This window comes from Gossypium arboreum, chromosome 10, assembly GCF_025698485.1.
Source record: "Gossypium arboreum isolate Shixiya-1 chromosome 10, ASM2569848v2, whole genome shotgun sequence".
Taxonomy (NCBI): Eukaryota; Viridiplantae; Streptophyta; class Magnoliopsida; order Malvales; family Malvaceae; genus Gossypium; species Gossypium arboreum.
This window is the reverse complement of record NC_069079.1, coordinates 32,825,370-32,847,805: the sequence shown is the minus strand read 5'-3', so window position 1 is coordinate 32,847,805 and position 22,436 is coordinate 32,825,370. Positions and strand designations below refer to the sequence as shown.

The window sequence follows — 22,436 nt, the reverse complement described above, 5'->3', positions numbered from 1 at the left end:
ACCTATATAAAACCTCCTTACAAACCCACACTCAAGGCCTAATACTTCTAGGCCCAAATTCGGGGTGTTACAATTCTACTCCCCTTAAAGAAATTTCGTCCTCGAAATTTCCAACTATCAACTAATCGTATTACTCAAGTCAAACCTCTATGCTTCCGCTACGCACTCTAATTAAAAATAATTCTTAGTATGACCCAGAACATCTAATTACCAAAGTAAAGAAACATTTATCAAGCACGCATACAATTCGTAACACATATTTAAATAAAATAAACTTGGCGATCCCGAGCTCGATGCTCCTTGGACCCACATTTAAGACATGCTCCTATCTTCCTATGGCATTCACTCGGATGACGTCCGTTGCAGTCTTTGCAGATTGGATAGTTTGGTCGTGCCTTAACATGTTTCACAGAACGAGGCTTGGCTTTCTAAGAACTAGAATCCTTCCTTTTCTTACACTCAAAGCACCTTGATTGAAGCGTTTCCCTAATTTCCTTAATTTTGGTATCCAATACTTCCTCTACCACTTTCCTTACTAACTCGGCCAGTGCCTCAGTACCACGCTCCGAGTTACCGCTACCCAAAGTTGGCAGACTTTGCTTACCCTCAAAATCCATATCAATACTCTACATTACCAGTACACATATCAAATAACTACCAAGATCTTAAAAAAAAAATTTACTAATTATTCATATGTCTCATGCGGAGATAGTATTTTAGAGTTTCTATTTTCATAGAATCAAAGCGTAGCTATAGTCTGAGTATTCTAGGGTTTTACAGCTCTACCCTATCTAAAGTATCATAGTAGGGTCTCAGTTTTATTCATAGCATCATATACATAATGTAAAAGAGAGTATACTTACAGACTTGGTGCCGGGGATTCAGTGCGCCACTTCTTTCTCCAATCCAGAACTTGAAAAACCATGTTTTTAATCACCAAAAATAGAAATTTAAAAACTTTGATTTGAAAACTCCCTTTATTTTGAACTCTTGATTTAAAACAGAAAAACTTGTACCTTTTTAAAATATATTCCCAGCAAAACATCTAAAAAAAAAACCATTTTCAAAAATACCCTTTTAGGCCTAAGTTTCGAAAACATTTTGGACCCGATCCACAGTACCGAGTTGTTGCAACCTGCTCGATACCACTAAATGTAACACCCCAAACCCAGCCCAGACGTTATGGCCGAATCTGACGTGCCACATTGGAGTTGAAAACCCCACGTTCCGTTTTAGTGTTTTAAAAACCATATATTTTGTTGAGTTAACAAGGTGTATGGAAGCTGGGCACCAGGTAGGTATCCGAGATAGAGGAGGTGAGCCATGAAGGCTACTTAAGTACCAAGCTCTTTGATTGGATCCAATCCTAGACATGCCCACAACCATAGCTACACTTTGTTATATCGAGTTTAAATTTGTTTAAGTGAACGACTTTGATAAATCGATTAATCGTGGTGTTGAACTCTTTTGAAAACAAGTATCGTTTTGAAAACACGTCCTAAGTCTAGCCCATTTGAATAATTATCAACCGGGTTTGAAGTTATTAAAATTAAAATAATCCGAAAAGAAATAAAAGGAAAGTTAAAGTGGCCTTATTACAACCCAAAAATAAATAATAATTAAAGGAAACTAATGAAAACCAACGCTTATTTAAAAGTCCAAAGACAATCACCGTGGCTACTCTGAATCCCTCCTACCAAGTCCCCACATCAAGGCTCACCGCAAGGTTAAGGAAAGGGGTGAGTTTGGAAACTCAGTGTGCAACAAGCCCTTTCGAGCCCAAAACAATAATGACTGTTGGGTCTAAGCCCAAACCGATCTCAAACATGTATTGGGCCATAGCCCTTTTCATATTTCATATTTCATATTCTTGGGTCAAGCCTTTCATCAGAAATGACGCCCAAAGGCTCATTTTATATCACATATAATGTCAATGAAAGAATGCAAGCCCAATTGGGAGACTACTCAACCCACCATCCGCTACTCTCCACCCGTACCAACCAACACACCATGTGGGGATTAACTCGACCCACCCCGCCAAAACTCTCCATCGGCAAAGATAGTCGCTTTATATAACCGAGGCCTAGCCTCTTTTAGTAATCGGGCAAAACCCTTTTTATAATCGGGGCATAAGCCCTTTATCATAATCGGGGCATAAGCCCTTCATCATAACTGGGGCATAAGCCCTTTATCATAACTGGGGCATAAGCCCTTTATCATAACTAGGGCATAAGCCCTTTAATAACTGGGGCATAAGCCCTTTAATAACTGGGGCATAAGCCCTTTTGCACTTCCTCCATCCATATAAAAACCCAACCCAATGCATTTATGAACATCTCATGTGCATATCATACATATCATGTGCATATCATACATGTCATGTGCATATCATACATATCATGTTTATCAAAATCCCATACATTAAGTTCATATATAAACCCTAGGGGTATAATGGTCATTTTTACCTAGGGGCAAAACGGTCATTTTCATATTATAAGGGTAATTCTGTAATTTTACCAAAAATTAGGGATTTTTCCATGTTCATCATCAGTTACTAACTATTCATTTGTTTAACCACGTTTCTAGCCCACTTTTAACGAAACTGAGTTATTGGGCCTAAAACCCCTAATGGGCCCTACTTAGCCGATTTTGTCATCTAGGCCCATTTAGCCTATATCCATAATAGTATTAATAGTTTTAACAGGCAATTTAACAGATTTCCATTTTCTAGCAATTTTACCCAAATGGGCTCAAAAGCCTATTGGGCCCTATTTCAGCCCCTCGAGGCCCAACTTACTGTGAACATCAAAAACACGTCCTTACCGTTTCCATTGTTCCTGATCATCATCTCATCGATTCTAACTAACTAGTGAGCGTTCGCTTGCTCACAAGTCCTCGAAATGCCAGAATTTCGGCATTTCGACTTTTCGGCATTTATCACTTTAAGCTATGAAAAAGGGTTCGTTACACACCTGATTTGCGATATTCCTTGACGAGATCTCCTATGCGATTTCTCCTATAATCAACCACTTATAGATTAGACCATGTTATTATTAAACCAAATCGAAAACTACCTATTATCATCACTTACACATTCACCACCATCCACAATGGCCCTTGGGTTCATACCTTTGTCAAGTTGATGACTAGATTTAGTCAATCCAATGATCAAAGCTTTTCACACTCCTCGATCGGTAGCCTTTAATCCTCACTAGCACCAACAAACCAAATAACACCAAAAACCCTTTTAGCCTTAGTCGACAGAGGGGTTTTCAGCTTTTCTTAAACCACAAGATACAAATGGAAAGAAGGTTCGAATACTAACCACGAGATCTACTCGTTGAAGTACGTTCCAAATACCTTCCTACCCCATATCCATTGTGAATCCAACTTAAACGTTCGTAGAAAATAGATCTAAATATTAATTCCGAATCACTAAAATATGAAGCTTTTGACTTTTCAAAGAAATATTAATCTAAGCTATTACGAAGGTTAGTACACACATTACGGGTTGAAGTTGAAACGTTTCCATAATCAATCACCCACGATAACCACCACATCACTCAAACTCAACTATTCCAATATCAATATATGTAAATCCTAAGCACATCAGTCATACGGAACATAAGGCATATTCGTCATTTTACCATACAGGGGTATTACGGTCACTTTACCCTACAGGGGCTTTACGGTCTTTTTAACTAATAGGGGTATTTTAGTCATTTCATCCTACAAGGGTGTTTTGGTAAATCTACAAACCAAGGGTATTTCAGTAATTTTGTTAACCAATGGTATTTCTATAATTTTTAGAAAGTCAAGGGTATTTCTGTAACATTGTAAATCAGGGGTATTTTGGTAATTTTACAAATTGAGGGTATTTCGGTAATTTCACAAACCAAGGGTATTTTGATAATTTTACAAACTAGGGGTATTTTGGTAATTTTAAAAACTAAGGGTATTTTAGTAATTTTGTAAATCGAGGTAAAATAGTAATTACGTAAATCAAGGGTAAAATAGTAATTCTATAAATCGAGGTAAAAGCGTAATTCGTAAATCGAGGTAAAAGCGTAATTTCGTAAGTCGAGGGTAAAACGATAATTATGTAAATCGGGGTAAAACGGTCATTATGTAAATCGGGGTAAAACGATAATTACGTAAATCGGGGTACTTTGGTAATTTTACAAGTCGAAGGTATTTCAAGAATTTTACAAATCGAGGTATTTAAAGATTTTTACAAACTAAGGGTATTTTCGTAATTTTAGTAAACTAAAGTATTCTAAACATGGATAACAATACTAATGGCTCTAAAGCCCATTCTCGGCCCAAATGGGCCCACACGCTCGTGTGGCCCTTTTAGCCCAAATCTAGCCACAAATATTAGATTCACCTAGCCTGGCCCAATATTTACTACACAATCAAACAACTTATCCAATTGGGCTTGTAGGCCCATTAGGCCCACATGACCCCTTTCACCCATCATGTTCAAGTAGCCATCCTACAGCTAGAGTAGTAAGAAATACACACCTGATAGGAGACTGGAGTTAATCCACACTCCGAGCACTCTTAGCCGACGCCCAACCCAAATGAGCACGCCATACAGCGAAAGGGATCAGCCAAGAAAGGTGCCTTTACTCTCCTCATGGTTCCCTCTATTTAAAGCCAACTTTGTATCCACTCTTATGTTAGCTTCCCGATGTGGGATCCCTCCAACATTAGAGTTTAAATTCAACACCAACTCTTGCCGCTCCCTGTTAGCAAAATAAATGCTCTTTGCTTGCCATGGGATTCGAACCTATGCCTCCCCTTAAATGCTCCACACGCTACTTGCCACTAAGCCACAAGGCTTTTTGTGTCATTTATTTAACACAATAATTTAAAAACCCTCATCCAAGCATCCAGGTTTTTTTTTTCACTTATTACCAAATTTTTTGCTAAAGCCCAAGTTTGAACCTAAGATTTCTCTAACACTTTTCAGGGCCATTAACCACCAAAGCGGACATTTAATTGTGTCATTTCATTGCACAATTAAATACCTATATAAAACCTCCTTACAAACCCACACTCAAGGCCCAATACTTCTAGGCCCAAATTCGGTGTGTTACAAGATAAATATATATATGTGTGGTAAAGCCGAATGGCTAGTGTGAAATATGTATGAGATATGTATATGTGGTAAAGCCGAATGGCTAGTGTGAAATATGTATGAGATATGTATATGTGGTAAAGCCGAATGGCTAATATGAAATATGTATGAGATATATATATGTGGTAAAGCCGAATGGCTAATGTGAAATATGTATGAGATATGTATATGTGGTAAAGCCGAATGGCTAGTGTGAAATATGTATGAGATATGTATATGTGGTAAAGCCGAATGGCCAATATGAAATATGTATGAGATATATATATGTGGTAAAGCCGAATGGCTAATGTGAAATATATATGAGATATGTATATGTGGTTAAGACGAATGGCTAGTGTGAAATATGTATGAGATATGTATATGTGGTAAAGCCGAATGGCTAGTGTGAAATATGTATGAGATATATATATTTGGTAAAGCCGAATGGCTAATGTGAAATATGTATGAGATGTGTGTATATTGTGGCCGAATGACCAAATGTGAAAGGTGTGTATTATTAGATATTTGATGAGGCAAATGAATTACAAATATGACAGTCGATGTGAATGTTGTAACATGTGATTAAATGTACATGAAACTTGGAAATATATTCCGGGTAAGACCCAATGACTACGTGTGGAGATTATGTCCGGGTAAGACCCGATGACTACGTGTGGAGATTTTGTTCGGGTAAGACCCGATAACTACGATGTGGGGACTATTCGAGCTAAAGGTTTATTTGAAGATTCGAGTAAAGCATAAGATTATACGACTTCACAGTAACAATTGGTAATAAACACGTTCAATGCGTTAAGTTGGTCAGGTATGTATTTTGAGATTATATTTAAGCTTGATTTGGACTAAATCACAAGGTCGTTATGTGATGCATATGTGAGTAAAGCAATAAGACTGTTCTATGATTATTGTGCATTTGGTCAATGTGGAAAGTTAGGTGAAAATATGTAATGTACCTATGTTTATAAGAGATCACTATCAAGTGAGAATTTATCTGCCTATTCTATATGATGAGATGTGCATATTCGGTAAAGGGATGGTATGCCCAAAGGAAGAGTGAAATAAAAATACGAACAACTATGTTATAATTTGATTGTTATCTGTTGAGACTGCTTAAAACTTACTAAGCATTGTAATGCTTACTCCGTTTACTTTGTTTCCTCTGTTTTATAGATCTCATTTGGAAGCTACAGGCTCGGGGATCGTCAGCAATTAATCACACTATCACTATCCACTATTTGGTACTGCTATGTTTTGGATTATCTTATGGCATGTATAGAATAGACTAGTAGTGGGAGGATATTTTGGTTAATGTATATAAGCTATGCGAATATGACATCTTTTGAATGTTTACTTTTATAAGTTTTTTTTTAAATTTTATCCCTGGTTGTGTCTAGCAATTATCCAATTGAATGATCTTTACTTCAAGAAAATGAAAAAGTTTTTACTTTTCTGATATGAGTTTCAAGTCCGGTAATGCCCCTTTACCTATTCCGGTGACGGATACGGGATAGGGGTGTTACACTACCTTGTGGTCGCGCAGAAATTAATTTGGCGAGTTGGCCTATCTGAGTTTCGAGCCCTTGGATCGACGTCTGTTGATTCTTAAGTGCTATTTCGGTATTTTGAAAGTGAGTTTCCGACACCGAGATAAAATTTGTTAGCATCTCCTCAAGGTTGGGCTTCTTTTCTTGTTGGTAAGGTGGTTGTTGGAAGCCTGGAGGTGGCGGTGTTCATTGATTCCCTTGGCCTCACCATGAGAAATTTAGGTGGTTCCTCTATCCTGCATTGTAAGTGTTGCTATAAGGATTATTTTGAGGTCTAGGATTATTACCCATATAATTTAATTGCTCATTTTCCATGTTGTGGCCATAAGGTGGGTATTTTGAATTGTTCGTTCCTCCTCCACTTGCATTACATTGCATTACTGGGTGAACCTGTGAAGAACCAAGAAAATCGTCAGTTTTTCTATTCAAAAGTTCTACCTGATTAGAGAACATGGTGACTGAATCAGCGTTAAAAATACCGGCTGCTTTTGCTGGCTTTGTCCTCATGACTTGTCACTGATAATTATTCAGTGACATCTCTTTTATGAATTCATAAGCATCTTCAGGTGTCTTATTATTGATAGTCCCACCAGCGGCTGTGTCAACCATCTGTCTAGTTGAAGGATTCAGGCCATCGTAAAAAGTTTGAACCTGTAGCCAGAGTGGTAACCCATGGTGAGGGCACCTTCTCAACAGATCCTTGTATCTCTCCTATGCATCGTAGAGTGTCTCTAGATACATCTGCACAAAAGAAGAGATATCATTCCTTAATTTAGCCGTTTTATCCTGCGAAAAATATTTTAGTAAAAACTTTTTGATCATTTGTTCCCAAGTAGTGTTTGACCCTCGTGGTAACGAGTTCAACCACTATTTAGCCTTATTCCTTAATGGAAAGGAAAATAACCGAAGATGAATGGCATCATCAGAGACACCATTGATTTTAAATGTGTCACAGAGTTCCAGAAAATTTGCCAAGTGAGTGTTTGGATCCTCATCTTGCAAACTATCAAACTGAACAAATTGCTGTATCATTTGAATTGCATTAGGTTTCAGTTCAAAATTATTAGCAGTAATAGCAGGCCTAACTATACTTGACTCAGTTCCTATTAAATTTGGTTTAGCATAATCATACATAGTGCGCAGAGCAGGATTCTGATTTACTGGATCAGCAGCAATCGCAGGAGGTAGCAGATTTTCTGATTTTCAGCCATCTCCTCAGTTGTGGTTTGAATATTGTCCTCTTGCTCTTCCTCTGTGTATCTTAAGCTTCGCCTTATTTTTCTTCGATTTCTGCGAGCTGTGCGATCGATCTCACTATCAAAAAGTAATGGTCCTGACGGGTTCTTCTGGTCATAAACTAGAAAAACCTGTCAAACGCGAATAAAAGAGAAAATTAGAAAATAAAATAAAATTTTAAATTACAAATAAAGTAAAATGGCGAAAGTAATAAAAATCGAGTGTTCCTAATATCTTATTCCCAGGCAACGGCGCCAAAAACTTGATATGTATATTAGCGACAGGTTTTAAAAATTTATAATTAAACGTTCTTGAAACTAACTATTATCACGATGAAGACAAGTATACCTATCGAATAGTAGTATAGCTTTAGAAAGACCAGATTGTCGAACCCAAATGAACCAAGAGTACTAGTTATTACTTTCTTTTTATTATCTAGCCTAAAAATTAAGGGATTTGTTTATCTAAACTAATTAACTAAACTAAGGGTTCACAGAGAGAAAATTGGGAAAAGCTTTAAGGAAAACTCGATTGATTAAGACAATACCCAAGGAAAATCCACCTAGACGTTACTTGCTATTTAACTCTGAATCAGGCAATTTATTTATTTGACTTGATCCGTAGAAATCCCTAAGTTATATTATTATATCTCTTGAGACTAATAACGTCTAACCCTAGGTTGATTAATTGAAATCTCTTTCTAAATAACACCCTAGTATTGCATTAACTCGATCTATGGACTCCCTTATTAGGTTTCAACCTAATCCAGCAAAATCTTGTCACCCTATCTCTAGGTGTGCAATCAACTCCGCTTAATTACAACAAATTTACTCTTAGAAAGGGACTTTTGCTCCTCTGAATAATGCATTAACTTGAATCAATATCTTGGAATATTAAAAGAAGAATTAACACATAATTAAGAACAAGTCAAATATTTATCATACAATTCAGATAATAATAACAAGATCCATCTTAGGTTTCATTCCCCTTAGGTATTTAGGGGGTTTAGTTCATAATTATGAAAGAAAACATCTGAAAAGAATAAAGATAACAAAACATAAAGAAAACCCAAAACTCCTGAAGGAAATTGAACGGAGATCTTCAGTCTTAACGATGAATCCGGCTTCTGAGATGGATCAATCGGCTTTCCTTGATTAATTCCTTGCCTCCTACTCTCTGTGTCCATTCTAAGTGCCTCTTCAGGTGTTTAAATAGGCTTTAGAATGCCTAAAAGCTCTCAAGAGTGGCCTTTTCCAAATAGGACTATACTTGGGCTCGACAGGGACACGCCCGTGTGACACGTCCATGTGCGATTGCTTCAGACCGTGGTCAAGGTTGTTAAATAGGCACGGGCGTGTGGTGTACCCGTGTGAGTCGTGCTTCGATTCTGCCAAATGGACACGGCCATGTGGCCTACCCGTGTGAGGAAGTCCAGGCCATGTTGATTTCTTATGTTGGCTGATTTTCTCCGTTTTTGGCCCGTTTCTCGCTCTTTTTACTCTCCTATGCTCACCTAAGTATAAAACATGAAATTAAAGGATTAGGAGCATCGAATTCACCAAATCTAAGGAGAAATCATCCATAAATGTGCTAAGCATGGGATAAAAATATGTATAAATTACGGTTTATCAGCAACAATTCAAAGAAGAGATTTTATAAACACAAGACTCTGTTTAAACTTGAATTATATTAGGACTATTGTTAAGATTATTATTTAGATTTAATTGTAGCTTTTATCTTTTAGAATTTAAATAGGAACAAACTAGGTCTTCTAAGTACTATAAATAGGGGATGGAGTGACACAAATTGGACTGAACTTTTCTGTAAAATCTCTGTCTTCTCAAATCTCTTAGCTTTTGTTTCTCTTATTTATTCAATAAAATTTCATTTTTCCAAACTTATTTCTTTTTCCCAAAAAGCATGAGCCACTAAATCCATCTAGCTAAAGGTTTTCAATGTTCCCTAAAAAGGATTCGTGAGGCTTAGAATCCGCATTTAGCCTTCTCAACAAATATTCATTGTTTCTCCTCACTACGGGACTGACGCTTCTGACCATGTCCTTTCAAAAGTGATCTTTTCATCTTGTGCAAAGGCGGCCGCTTTGTATGTTTTGGGAAGTTTGCACAGTCAGTTTGTTAGCTTACTGCGTCAGTGGTTGTCAAGCCCAAGAAACAAAATGGCGTGGCATTCACCATTGAGAAGTGATGATCTAGTGAAAGACAGTCCCACAAAAGTGACGGTTGGCTAGAGTCAGGTTCCTCTGTATTGTAAGTCTAAAATCTAAGTGGAGCTGGTGGTTATAGGCATCCTCTTCCACTATAATTGGCTTATTCTGTCATGAGAAAGATCATCTAAAGCCTAGGGTTGAACCCAAGGAAGATTGAGATAACCGGAAGCTAAAATATCTCAATCCAAGAATCTATTTTCTCAAATTTATTTATTTTTACAATTTCAATTTCAATTTACACAATCTCAATTCGTCCATATTTTTAATTCTATTTTTTTTTCAGGTTCATCATTTTTTTAGGCACGACTCTGCTCAGGATCTCAAGGAACAAGAATTTGTGCAAATCCAGTCCCTGAGGATTTGTCCCTACTTCCTTGATACTATTCTTTTTGTTATTTTATTGGGATGGGATATTTTTGGTGCTCTCAATGACGCATCACATGGGCATGGTACTGCCTACCGTTTTACATCCCGAAGTAAAAGGCCCTAATGAATTACTGCTCGTAATAGTTATCATAATAATTTTTATTAAATTCTTTAAATAACATATTATTTGAATATGTGGAACAATGACGTGAGTCATATAGGTATACCGAACAAGCTAAAAGTTATTCGACTATTTTTAGATCAACAATCAGAAGCGGAGGTTAGTTTTTAAATTTTTCAATTATATAATATTTACGTAAGGATTTATTTAATATCAGGTACGTAATAAAATATATAATTTCATGCTGTAATTTGAATGGATTTCATACTTTGATCCGAGAATTCAAGAATGCATACCAGTCGAATCTTTGGTAAATCGCAATATTTGACAAGTCAAAGTGCCAATGATAATTTTTGCAATAGTTGAAATGCATGAACCTAATCGAGTGATGCGCCAATTCAGGTTTATGCAAAGTATTTCGTCGTCACCCTAGGAGCTCAATGAACTTCACAAGATCGACTTGCAGGCGAGAACCGATGATGATTGACCTATATTCCATTCCAAATATATCAACATTTGGGAATATAGGTACGATTTCATAGCTATATGCGAACCACCTATCTGACCAGATTTAGCGATCTCTTCAAATTACATGGCATGGTTTAGAATTCACGGTAAGTCATATCTATTGCCAATGGAGGAAAGGAGTAGGCAAGGGTGTCATAGAAGTCCAAGACGACCCCATATAAGGTCGTGATCAAAAGTACATGCATTGAGTTCATCATCATCAGCTATGAATGCACCACCTCCTAGTTAGTATGTTTCATTTTTTTCTAGTGTTTTCACTAACCTTATGTTTTTGTTTTTTTTTTGCACAAGCACTACTTTAAGCACCATCATACCATGTATCAACTTCTCCAAGTATATTGTTTTCACCACCTCCATCCTCAAGACCATATTACACGCCACTGCCGACGACAACACCATGTATCCACCATCGCTTATATTTCCAATATTATCCACAAGTGGGTTATTCGACACCATACACTTCTCCATCGATAGTACCACAAACATCCCTAGCATCATTGTTTTTCAAAGATGGGACATCTTCGCAACCATCTATTAATAACACAGACTATATACGATGGAAACTTAGGATGCAAATACAATCTAGCACAAAGGAACAAGATGAAGATGAAGGTAGAGGTAGGAGTCGAGATGGAGGTGAAGATGATGAGGAGCTAGAACCACAACTACGATGAAATCCTCCTCGTCACGGACACCCACTAAGTTGTGGTACATATTTGGGCTGATGACGCCAATGAATTTTTTATTTTAAATTTTTCTCATGTAAATCGTCATTTTAGTCTGTTAATTTTTAATTTGTATTGTATTAAAATTTTTCATCCATAATGTACTTATTCCAATTTTATCAAAAAAAGTTGATCTATTTGATAAACCGTAAATTATACATATTTTTACCTCATGGTTAATTCATTTTATGGATGATTTCTCATTAGAATTGGTGAATTCGATGCTCCTAATGCTTTAATTTCATGTTTTATACTTAAGAGAGCATAGGAGAGTGAAAGGAACGAGAAATGGGCCAAAAACAGAGAAAATAGGCCAAAGTAAGAACATAACACTGTCTGGACTTCCTCACACAGGCAGACCACATGGCCGTGTCAATCTGGCAGAATCAAAGCACGACTCACACGGGTACAGTACATGCCCGTGCCATTCTAACAGGCTCGAACACAGCCTGAAGTAATCACACACGGGCGTGTCCCTGCCGAGCCCAAATTGAGTCCAATTCAGAAAAGGCTAATTTTGAGGGCTTCTAGGCATTCCAAAGCCTATAAATACACCCTAGAAGAGGAGAAAAGGGACACATGGAGAATAGGGAGTAAGGAATTACTCCAAGGAAGCCGATTGATTCATCTTAAAAGTCGGATTCATCATTAAGACTGAATATCTCTCCTCAATTCCCCTTCAGGAGTTTTGGGTTTTCTTTATGTTTTGTATTCTTTATTTTTTTTGAGATATTTTCTTATTTAGTTATGAACTAAATCCCCTAAATACCTAAGGGGAATGAAACCTAAGATGAATCTTGTTATTATTTTTTGAATTGTATGATAATATTTAACTTGTTCTTAATTATGTGTTCTTAATTCTTGTTTTGATATCCCAGGATACTGATTCAGGATAAGCTCTTATTCAGAGGAGGAATAGACCCTGTCTAGGAGTACATTTATCATAATAAGCAAAGTTGATTGCGTGCCTAGACATAGGGTGACAAGATTTTGCCGAATTAGGGTGAAACCTACTATGTGGATCCATAGATCGAGTTAATGCAACCCTAGAGTGTTAATTAGAGAAAAGTCTCGGTTATTCAATCTAGGGATTAGACGTTATTAGTCTTGAATAGGGATAATAACATAACTTAGGTATCTCTATGGAACAAGTTGAACGAATAAATCGTCCGATTCGGAGCCAGAATAACAAGTAAAGTCTAGGTGGATTTTTCCTTAGGTATTGTCTTAAGTCAATCAATATTTCCCAAAAGCAATTCCCCAATTCTATTCTCTGTGAGTTCTTAGTTTAGATAATTAGTTAATTAAAACAAAACCCCATTATTCTTAGGCTAGATAATAAAAAGACAGTCATTGCTAGTACTTTTAGTTCCTTTGGGTTCGACAATCCGGTCTTGCTAAAACTATACTACTGTTCGATAGGTAAACTTGCCTACATCGCGATAATAGTTAGTTCAAGAACGAGTAATTATAAATATTTAAAACCTATCACGAAATAACGCGATCAAGTTTTTGGCGTCGTTGCTGGGGAACTAAGATATTAGAAACGCTTAATTTTTATTACTTTAGCCATTTATTTTTCTTGCAATTTAATTTAATTTTATTACTATTTATTAACTTACTTTTTCCTTCTCTTGGCAGTTTTTTTATAGTTTATGACTAGAAGAAACCCGTCGGAACCATTACTTTTTGACGAAGAAATCGATCTTACAGTTCGTAGAAAACAAAGAGAAATAAGGCGCAGCTTAAGATACACGGAGAACTAGCAAGAAGACGATACTCAACCCCCAACCGAAGAGATGGCTAAAAACCAAGGCAATCAACTACCTCCTGCAATTACAGCTAATCAAAATCCTGCTCCACGCACTATGTATGATTTTGCTAAACCTTCTTTAACAAGAACTGAATCTAGTATAGTTAGACCTGCTGTAGCTGTAAATACTTTTGAATTAAAACTTAACACTATTCAGATGATACAGCAATTTGTTCAGTTTGATGGTCTGTAGGATGAAGATCCCAACGCTCACTTAGCAAACTTTCTGGAATTTTACGATACATTTAAAATCAATGGCGTTTCTGATGATGTCATTCATCTTTAGTTGTTTCCCTTTTCATTGAGGAACAAAGCTAAACTGTGGTTGAACTCGGTACCACGAGGGTTAATTACTTTTTTACTAAAATATTTTTCGCTGACTAAAATGGCTAAATTACGTAACGATATCTCTTCTTTTGTGCAGATGGATTTAGAAGCACTCTATGATGCATGGGAGAGATACAAGGACCTTTTGAGAAGGTGCTCTCAACATGGGTTACCGCTTTGGCTCCAAGTACAAACATTTCACAATGGTCTGAATCCTTCGACTCGGCAAATAGTTGACGCAGTGGCGGGCAGAACCATCAACAATAAAACACTGGAAGATGCCTATAAGTTTATAGAGGAGATGTCACTGAATAGCTATCAGTGGCAAGTCATGAGGAAAAAGCCAACAAAAACAGCCAGTGTTTATAACATCGATTTGGTCACATGCTCTCTAATCAGGTAGAACTCTTAAATAAAAAGATTGATGGTTTTCTTAATTCTTCACAGGTTCACCCACTAATGCAGTGAAAAGCAAGTAACGGTGGAACAAACCATTTGGAATACCAACTTTATAGCCACAACATGGATAACGAGCAATTAAACTACATGGGTAATAATCCTCGACCTCAAAACAATCCATATAGTAACACTTATAATGCAGGTTGGATGAACCACCACAATTTCTCGTGGGGCGGTCAAGGAAATCAAAGACCACAACATCCTTCGGGCTACCAACAACGACCCTACCAACAGGAAAAGAAGCCAAATCTTGAAGAGATGCTCTCAAAGTTCATATCAGTGTCAAAAACCCATTTTCAGAACACCGAGATAGCACTTAAGAATCAACAAGCATTGATCCAAGGGCTCCGGACTTAGATAGGCCAGCTTTCCAAACTAATCTCTGAATGACCACAAGGTAGTTTGCCAAGTAATACCGAACCTAACCCAAGGGAACAGCTCAACGCAATTAATATTCAAGATGACGAAGGAGCCATTGAGCCTGAACCAGAACCGAGGCGTGAAACTGTGGTAAGCAAAGGTCAAGGTGAGGTAGATTATAATAAAAATAAACCAGTGACTGTCGAATATAAACCTCGTGTGCCATACCCCAACGCGACAAGAAAAGACCGCTCAGATGAACAATTTGGCAAATTCCTTAAACTCTTAAAAAAATTACATATTAACTTACCGTTTATTGAAGCTCTATCGCAGATGCCAAACGCAATGAAATTTTTAAAGGAGCTTTTAGCAAATAAGCGAAATTTGGACGAGGCGTCGCATATGGAGTTGAACGCAGTTTCCTCAGCCATTCTCCAAAATAAACTACCCAACAAACTAAAAGATCCAGGGAGTTTTATGATTCCTTGCTTAATTGTTAGTTTAGACGTTAATTATGCATTGGCTGATCTAGGGGCTAGTATCAACATCATGCCTTACAAAATGTTTAAGCAACTAGGTCTCAGGAAACCCAAACAGACTAGGATAAGCATTCAATTAGCAGATAAAACTATAAGATTCCCTAGGGGTATTATTGAAGATGTGCTAGTTAAAATCGATAAATTTATATTTCCCATTGACTTTGTTGTTCTAAACATAGAAGAGGATAGCAACACTCCTTTAATACTAGGAAGGCCCTTTTTAGCAACTGCTAAAACTATCATTGATGTTGGCACAGGTGAACTCACACTCCGGGTGGAAGACAAAACAATCACCTTTCAAGCTCGCAATTCTGACAACACATCGGGAATTGAAGGTGATCATTTAACCCATTCTACTGAAACGAACAATATGGTGCAACCTACTTTGCAGAAAATGAGTCTTAAGGAAGCACACGAGTCATTCTCAGGAAATAGTAGAGGACCTGTTCATGAAGATCAAAGATTACAAATCGAGAAACTCGATGAATGGCGGGCACACAAACTAAGAACACCCGACAAACTGAAACTGCGCCAAAACGAGCCCGATACCTCTCCAAATCAACTTAAGGTTGGTGATAAGGTCTTATTAAATGCCGTAGATCGCCACATCATCACTACCACACCGAATGCGAAAATCCCCCTTACGGTATTCAATATTTTTCCATTCGGTACGGTGGAGGTGAGTCATCCCAAGTTCGACACTTTTAAGGTAAATAACACTAGTTTAAAATCTTATTTTGATGAGATTGATAGCAGGAATAAGAAGAATAAACTCCTCAAACCATCATGATTATTCAAACAGAGAGGTAAGTCGAGCTTAGACTATAAATAAGCGCTTCTCGGGAGGTAACCCGAGCACTAACAATATTAATTTCTTTAAATTTTGGTATTTAACTCCTAACATACTAATAGAAATCTTGAATACAGGTGTTTTCACAGAGACACGACCAAGCACATGGGCGTGCTTAAGGCCGTGTGAAAACAGGGCAAAAGATTTCTCCAGCATGGGCTACGATTAAACGCCACGGCCGTGCGTTATGGCCGTGGTCGAGCCTACCAAAAAAACACTAGCATGCCACATGCCCGTGTGGATGAACCGTGGGTGAACCTGTTAAAATAGCACGGGCATGCGACACGCCCGTGTCTAACACCCGTCGTCGAACCTGTCAAATTAACACGGACGTGGGGCTTGCACACACGGGCATGGGAGAAACGAGCGAAGCTAGACACGGCCGTGTGAACTCACATGCCTAAGAAACACGAGCGTGTACTACATGTCAGCCGCGCCCAAATTTGAAATTCGCGAATCACACAGGATGAAATTGGGGAACACAGGCGTGTGCCATGGCCGTGTGCCCTAAAATCTATAAATACCCTGCACTATTCACTTTCTTCCCCATTCAAAAACCCTAACCCTAGCCGTTGCAACTCCACACGGCCCCCCTGTCAACCACCACCACCCACTCGTCAGTTCATGCGGCGACTTCATATGCTAACATCTCTGAGCGCCTCACCCGATTTGAGCAGCAGTGTTTTCAACGATTTGACAACATTGATGCTACTCTATAGCAGATTTGTCAGCACCTCTACATCTCATTGCCAGTCCCACCTCGTGAACCATCCAACTATGAAGATGTTTAGAAATATTTATTTCTTATTTTATGTTTTTTAATTTTTATTGAAATTACTTTTTATTTTTATTAGATTTTAGAAATTTTATTTTTAATTATTAAATTCGGTTATTTCTTTTTGAGTAATTATTCTTCCTAATATCCCCTAAAAAGTTCCTGATTTTATCACAGTTATATAGAGCTCTTAAGCTCATCGTCACATAGGAACTAAAACTCCACCGGGAAAGGCTCTCCACGACTGCCATGTCCTGATCGACTACGACCATAGCTACCACTAGATATAATATTCTTTTTTCGCAGGACTTATGGCCTAATGAACCTGTATGACCGCCGGAGTATCCTCCTCCACTCTTGAACCGATTCCTCTCCAGAACTCTAGTTCGAGGATTTCATCATACAGGAAGTTTCACTTCTCTCCCTATCTTATTTGTATACTCTAATATCTATCTTTGTACATTGAGGGAAATGTACATCTTAAGTGTGGGGGGTATTTATTTCATTATTAGAAAAATCCCTGAATGATCACCTTGTTCTCTTGAAAAGCTCTCATATCATATTTAGGATAAATTTTAATTGATTTATGATTTTGATTGATATATCTTGAATTAAAACATAGGCATTTATGCATTGATTGTTTAAACTTTAAGACATTAGAGAATCAAGCATGATATGTTGATTTTTAAGAATTTAAAATTATAAGTTCTTTCCCCAAGTGTAGGTATTACTTTGAATTGGAATTCACGAGTCTAAATATCAAAAAGCCATAATTTTTTGTGAGATTTTTGAACCTTTTGACCATCTATTAATTCTTTTATGCTCACTTTTATTATTGCTTTGAGTGCGTCAATATTGAACTGTTATTCTAGAACTTGCTTGATTATGCATGTCAAGACCACACCATTTGATTTGATATATCAAAATGATTAAGGCACTTAGGATTAACCCACTCATGCCATGAAAAGCCTACCTCCTCGATTAACCCCTAGTAAACTCCCTTGAGCCTGATAGGCCATTTCTTGTATTACCCTTAATATTAAGCTTTAACCCATTATTGTTGAAACCCTGTAATTTAATCCCTATTTTTGTCGAGATTTGAGTTGAGAAATTTCTTAGCTATGTCTTGTTTGTAATAAGTTAGTCTATGAATATTTAACTTCTTCTTAAGAAAAAAAACTATGTATATATATTAGTAATTCCATATTCTGAGAAGAAGCTCCGTTGTACGCAAGTGAAGATTAACTCTTTTTCTAGTTAGGCAATTTTTCAATTCAATCTCGATTCTAACCCTTTCTTTCAGCTTGTGACCACACCCCCCTAACCAAGCCTCACTACAACCCTCTAAAGACCTTTTGATTGATGTATCATCTTAAATTATAGTGGTGTAGATTTGATTTTCATGCAAGCCTATGGTAATGACTTTTCATTATTGACTATTGAGTGCTTCATTTATTTTCTTTAAACACCTCGAGTGATTTGAGTGAATCTTTAGTGAGGATGTGAAACTCTGTGATATTTTGAATCAAAGGTAATTACTTAGATGCGGAGAGACACCTATGTTTGCATGATTAAATACTCAACTTGGAATGTTTGAAACTTTTATGTTCTTTTAGTTGAATTCTCAATGTATGATTACCTATGGATTATTTGAGATATTATCGATAAAAATTATAAGTTGAGGAGAATTTTTTTGAGGATTTTTCTTGAGGACAAGCTAATGCTTAAGTGTGGGGGTATTTGATAAACCGTAAATTATACATATTTTTACCCCGTGGTTAATTCATTTTGTGGATGATTTCTCATTAAAATTGGTGAATTCGATGCTCCTAATGCTTTAATTTCATGTTTTATACTTAGGAGAGCATACGAGAGTGAAAAGAACGAGAAACGGGCCAAAAATAAAGAAAATCGGACAAAGTACGAACTTAACACAGCCTGGACTTCCTCACACGGGCAGACCACATGGCGTGTCAATCTGGCAGAATTGAAGCACAACTCATATGGGTATAGCACATGCCCGTGCCATTCTAACAGGCTCGAACACGGCCTGAAGTAATGCACACAGGCGTGTGCCACGGGCGTGTCCCTGCCGAGCCCAAGTTGAGTCAAATTCAAAAAAGGCTAATTTTGAGGGCTTCTAGGCATTCCAAAGCCTATAAATACACTAGAAGAGGAGAAAAGGGACACACGGAAAATAAGGAGTAAGGAATTACTCCAAGGAAGCCGATTGATTCATCTCAGAAGTCAGATTCATCATCAAGACTGAAGATCTCTCCTCAATTTCCATTCAGGAGTTTTGGGTTTTCTTTATGTTTTGTATTCTTTATTTTTCTGAGATGTTTTCTTATTTAGTTATGAACTAAATCCCCTAAATACCTAAAGGGAATGAAACCTAAGACGAATCTTTTTATTATTTTCTGAATTGTTTGATAAATATTTAACTTGTTCTTAATTATGTGTTCTTAATTCTTGTTTTGATATCTCGGGATACTGATTCAAGATAAGCTTTTATTCAGAGGAGGAATAGACCCTGTCTAAGAGTACATTTATCATAATTAAGCGGAGTTGATTGCACGCCTAGACATAGGGTGACAAGATTTTTCCAAATTAAAGTGAAACCTAATAAGGGGATCCATAGATCGAGTTAATGCAACCCTAGAGTGTTAATTAGAGAAAAGTCTCAGTTATTCAATCTAGGGATTAGACGTTATTAGTCTTGAATAGGGATAATAACATAACTTAGGGATCTTTACGGAACAAGTTGAATGAATAAATCATCCGATTCGGAGCCAGAATAACAAGTAAAGTCTAGGTGGATTTTTCCTTAGGTATTGTCTTAAGTCAATCGATTTTTCCCAAAAGAAATTCCCCAATTCTATTCTCTGTGAGTTCTTAGTTTAGATAATTAGTTAATTAAAACAAAACCCCATTATTCTTAGGCTAGATAATAAAAAGACAGTCATTACTAGTACTTTTAGTTCCTTTGGGTTCGACAATCCGGTCTTGCTAAAACTATACTACTGTTCGATAGGTACACTTGCCTACATCGTGATAATAGTTAGTTCAAGAACGAGTAATTATAAATATTTAAAACCTATCACGAAATAACGCAATCACTATTGTATTTTACATCAATAATATACTTATTTAGAATCTCGAAAACAATAGAAAAATTATTTGTATTGTATTCTATTGTAATTTATATCAATAATATTTATTTATTTACAATATATGAAAAAATTTAAAAATTTTTGTATTGTATTTTATTGTATTTTATATCAATAATATATACTTATTTACAATCTAAAATACATTAAAAATTATTTGTATTATATTCTATTGTATGCCTTCTCATAATATATTTATTTACAATATCTGAAAAAAATTGTTTATATTGTATTCTACTATATTTTACATCAATAATATATACTTATTTACAATTTACCAAAAAAAAGCAATGAAAAAATGAACAAATTGTTTATTTGTTTGTTTTTTGTATGTAAATAGAAAAACGAATAAATGTTTTAATTAGGTATTCTCCTCAATATTGCCCCCAAGTGTGGGCACTGAGTTCCTAGAACAATTGCATAACCTTGGTTGGTCTATCTTCTATCAAATATCCATGATGTCGTGTATTCGAGTAGAATTCGGTCGACCTTTTGACTTGCAATGCAGCGTAATATCCAGTACCAACTCGAATCGAGTGCTCAAGATAGTCGGCCACATACTTTCATTTAGGACTTGTGAGAATTCATATTTCCATACTTTATACAGGCGTTTTAGTTTGTAGACTTCGTCAACATAACTCATGCAATCAGACGTGTCGAGGTACATGTATTAATTACATGTGTGCATGGAAAACAAAGTGTTTGAAATCTCCCATAGTCATAGTTCATTCATCTCAGGTATACACGGTACGGTCCCTCGATAATACTTTCATCGTCTGTAACTCGAAATATTTGACTTGGACGTGAGTGACACATTGCTGACATAGAGTTCACTCTTTCTATATTTTCTCTAATATCATTCACCACCTCCTCACACCAAATGTGATCACCCTTTATCTTTCCAACATATTTTTTCGCTCGTTTTATAATAAGGCTATTAAGCGAAAATATATTTCTTTGACCACCGACATTATCGGCAAATGACGTGTCACCTTCAATATGAAATTTATGAATTTTCCTAGGTTCGTTATCATGTGCCAGTATTGTAGACCTTATCATATAATTGAGTCCACTACTCCTTGGGTATCCAATTGACGTATTTTACACTGGCTTTATTTATAACCCGCAAGTTCTCCAACATTTCATGGAATTGATGTTGGATGAGCTCATACCCTGTCGAAGAAAATAAATAGTATATCCAAAAATGCAAACAATGTATATTTTAAAGAATGATATAGAAAACAATATTTACTATGAACCCATGTTAATAACATGTTGCCGCTCGACATCCTGATGATAGTGGCCCAGGTAATTTGACCCTAAATGACATATACAATACTTATGGTGTGCACGATCTCAAAAGCTTCCATGTCGATCAATTGTAGCTTGTATTAAGGGTCTCTTATAAAAAATGATGCATTTATCGAGTTGGGGCACAACATGTTGTTTCAAGTTAGTCAAGAAGAAATCCCAAGCATCAACGGTTTCTCCTTCAACAATTGCAAAAGTTATTGGTAGGATATTTTGATTACCATCTTGTGCAACAATCAACAACAAGCGATGACCATATTTCTTGTACATGAATATGCTATCAAGTTGGACTAATAACTTATGGTACCGAAATGCTTCAATACATGGCTTGAGTGTTGATCTGCCATAATTTGACGTGTCAAATTAGGCTCTCGTGTTACTTAACGAGTTTGTTTTTAAGCAATTTAAATGTCTTTTTAGTAGTTTAGATTAATGTTAGTGTTTTCAATTGAATAAGTGTAAATACCTCTTGTTCCTCATTTTTGTGATCCAAATTGGCTAATTATGCCATTGGGGACCCCAATGGTTGATTGAGTGTTGTATCAACTTGTTGGTGGCCCGAACTTGAATGGAAACATCACCAAAGGTAAGGGTATCATGACACTAAATTGGCCTAAAATAAAGAAAATGAAGACCACCTACAGTGGTATCGTGACATCCTTTTTGGTTATTGCGATATCCAAGCCTCAAGGAGACCTCCATTTGGAGATTGTCGAGGGAATCATGATATCCAACCTCGAACATCATGACACCCTAGGATATCGCGATATCCAACTTCAAATATTGCAATAACTTACCTAACGTGTCAAAAAAATACTGCAAGAGTAGTTTTTGTCCAACACCCACACTAATCAAAATTAAGCGCTTAGAAGCATTTTGGTTCAAAATTTTGGGTTATAACAACTATTTAAAGCCACTTTTGGCTGAATGAAAGAGAGACTCTCT

General features: G+C 36.7%; 2 non-coding genes across 2 annotated transcripts; one reads left to right on the top strand and one right to left on the bottom strand.

The window, feature by feature from the left end:
- The first annotated feature begins 7,351 nt into the window (after window positions 1-7,351).
- Window positions 7,352-7,458, top strand: LOC128283014 (small nucleolar RNA R71). Its single transcript, XR_008273359.1, has one exon. It is a non-coding gene; the product is annotated as a small nucleolar RNA R71 (small nucleolar RNA).
- A 6,633-nt stretch (window positions 7,459-14,091) lies between these two features.
- On the bottom strand, window positions 14,092-14,198 carry LOC128282682 (small nucleolar RNA R71). The gene has a single exon (XR_008273036.1). It is a non-coding gene; the product is annotated as a small nucleolar RNA R71 (small nucleolar RNA).
- Window positions 14,199-22,436: the final 8,238 nt, after the last annotated feature.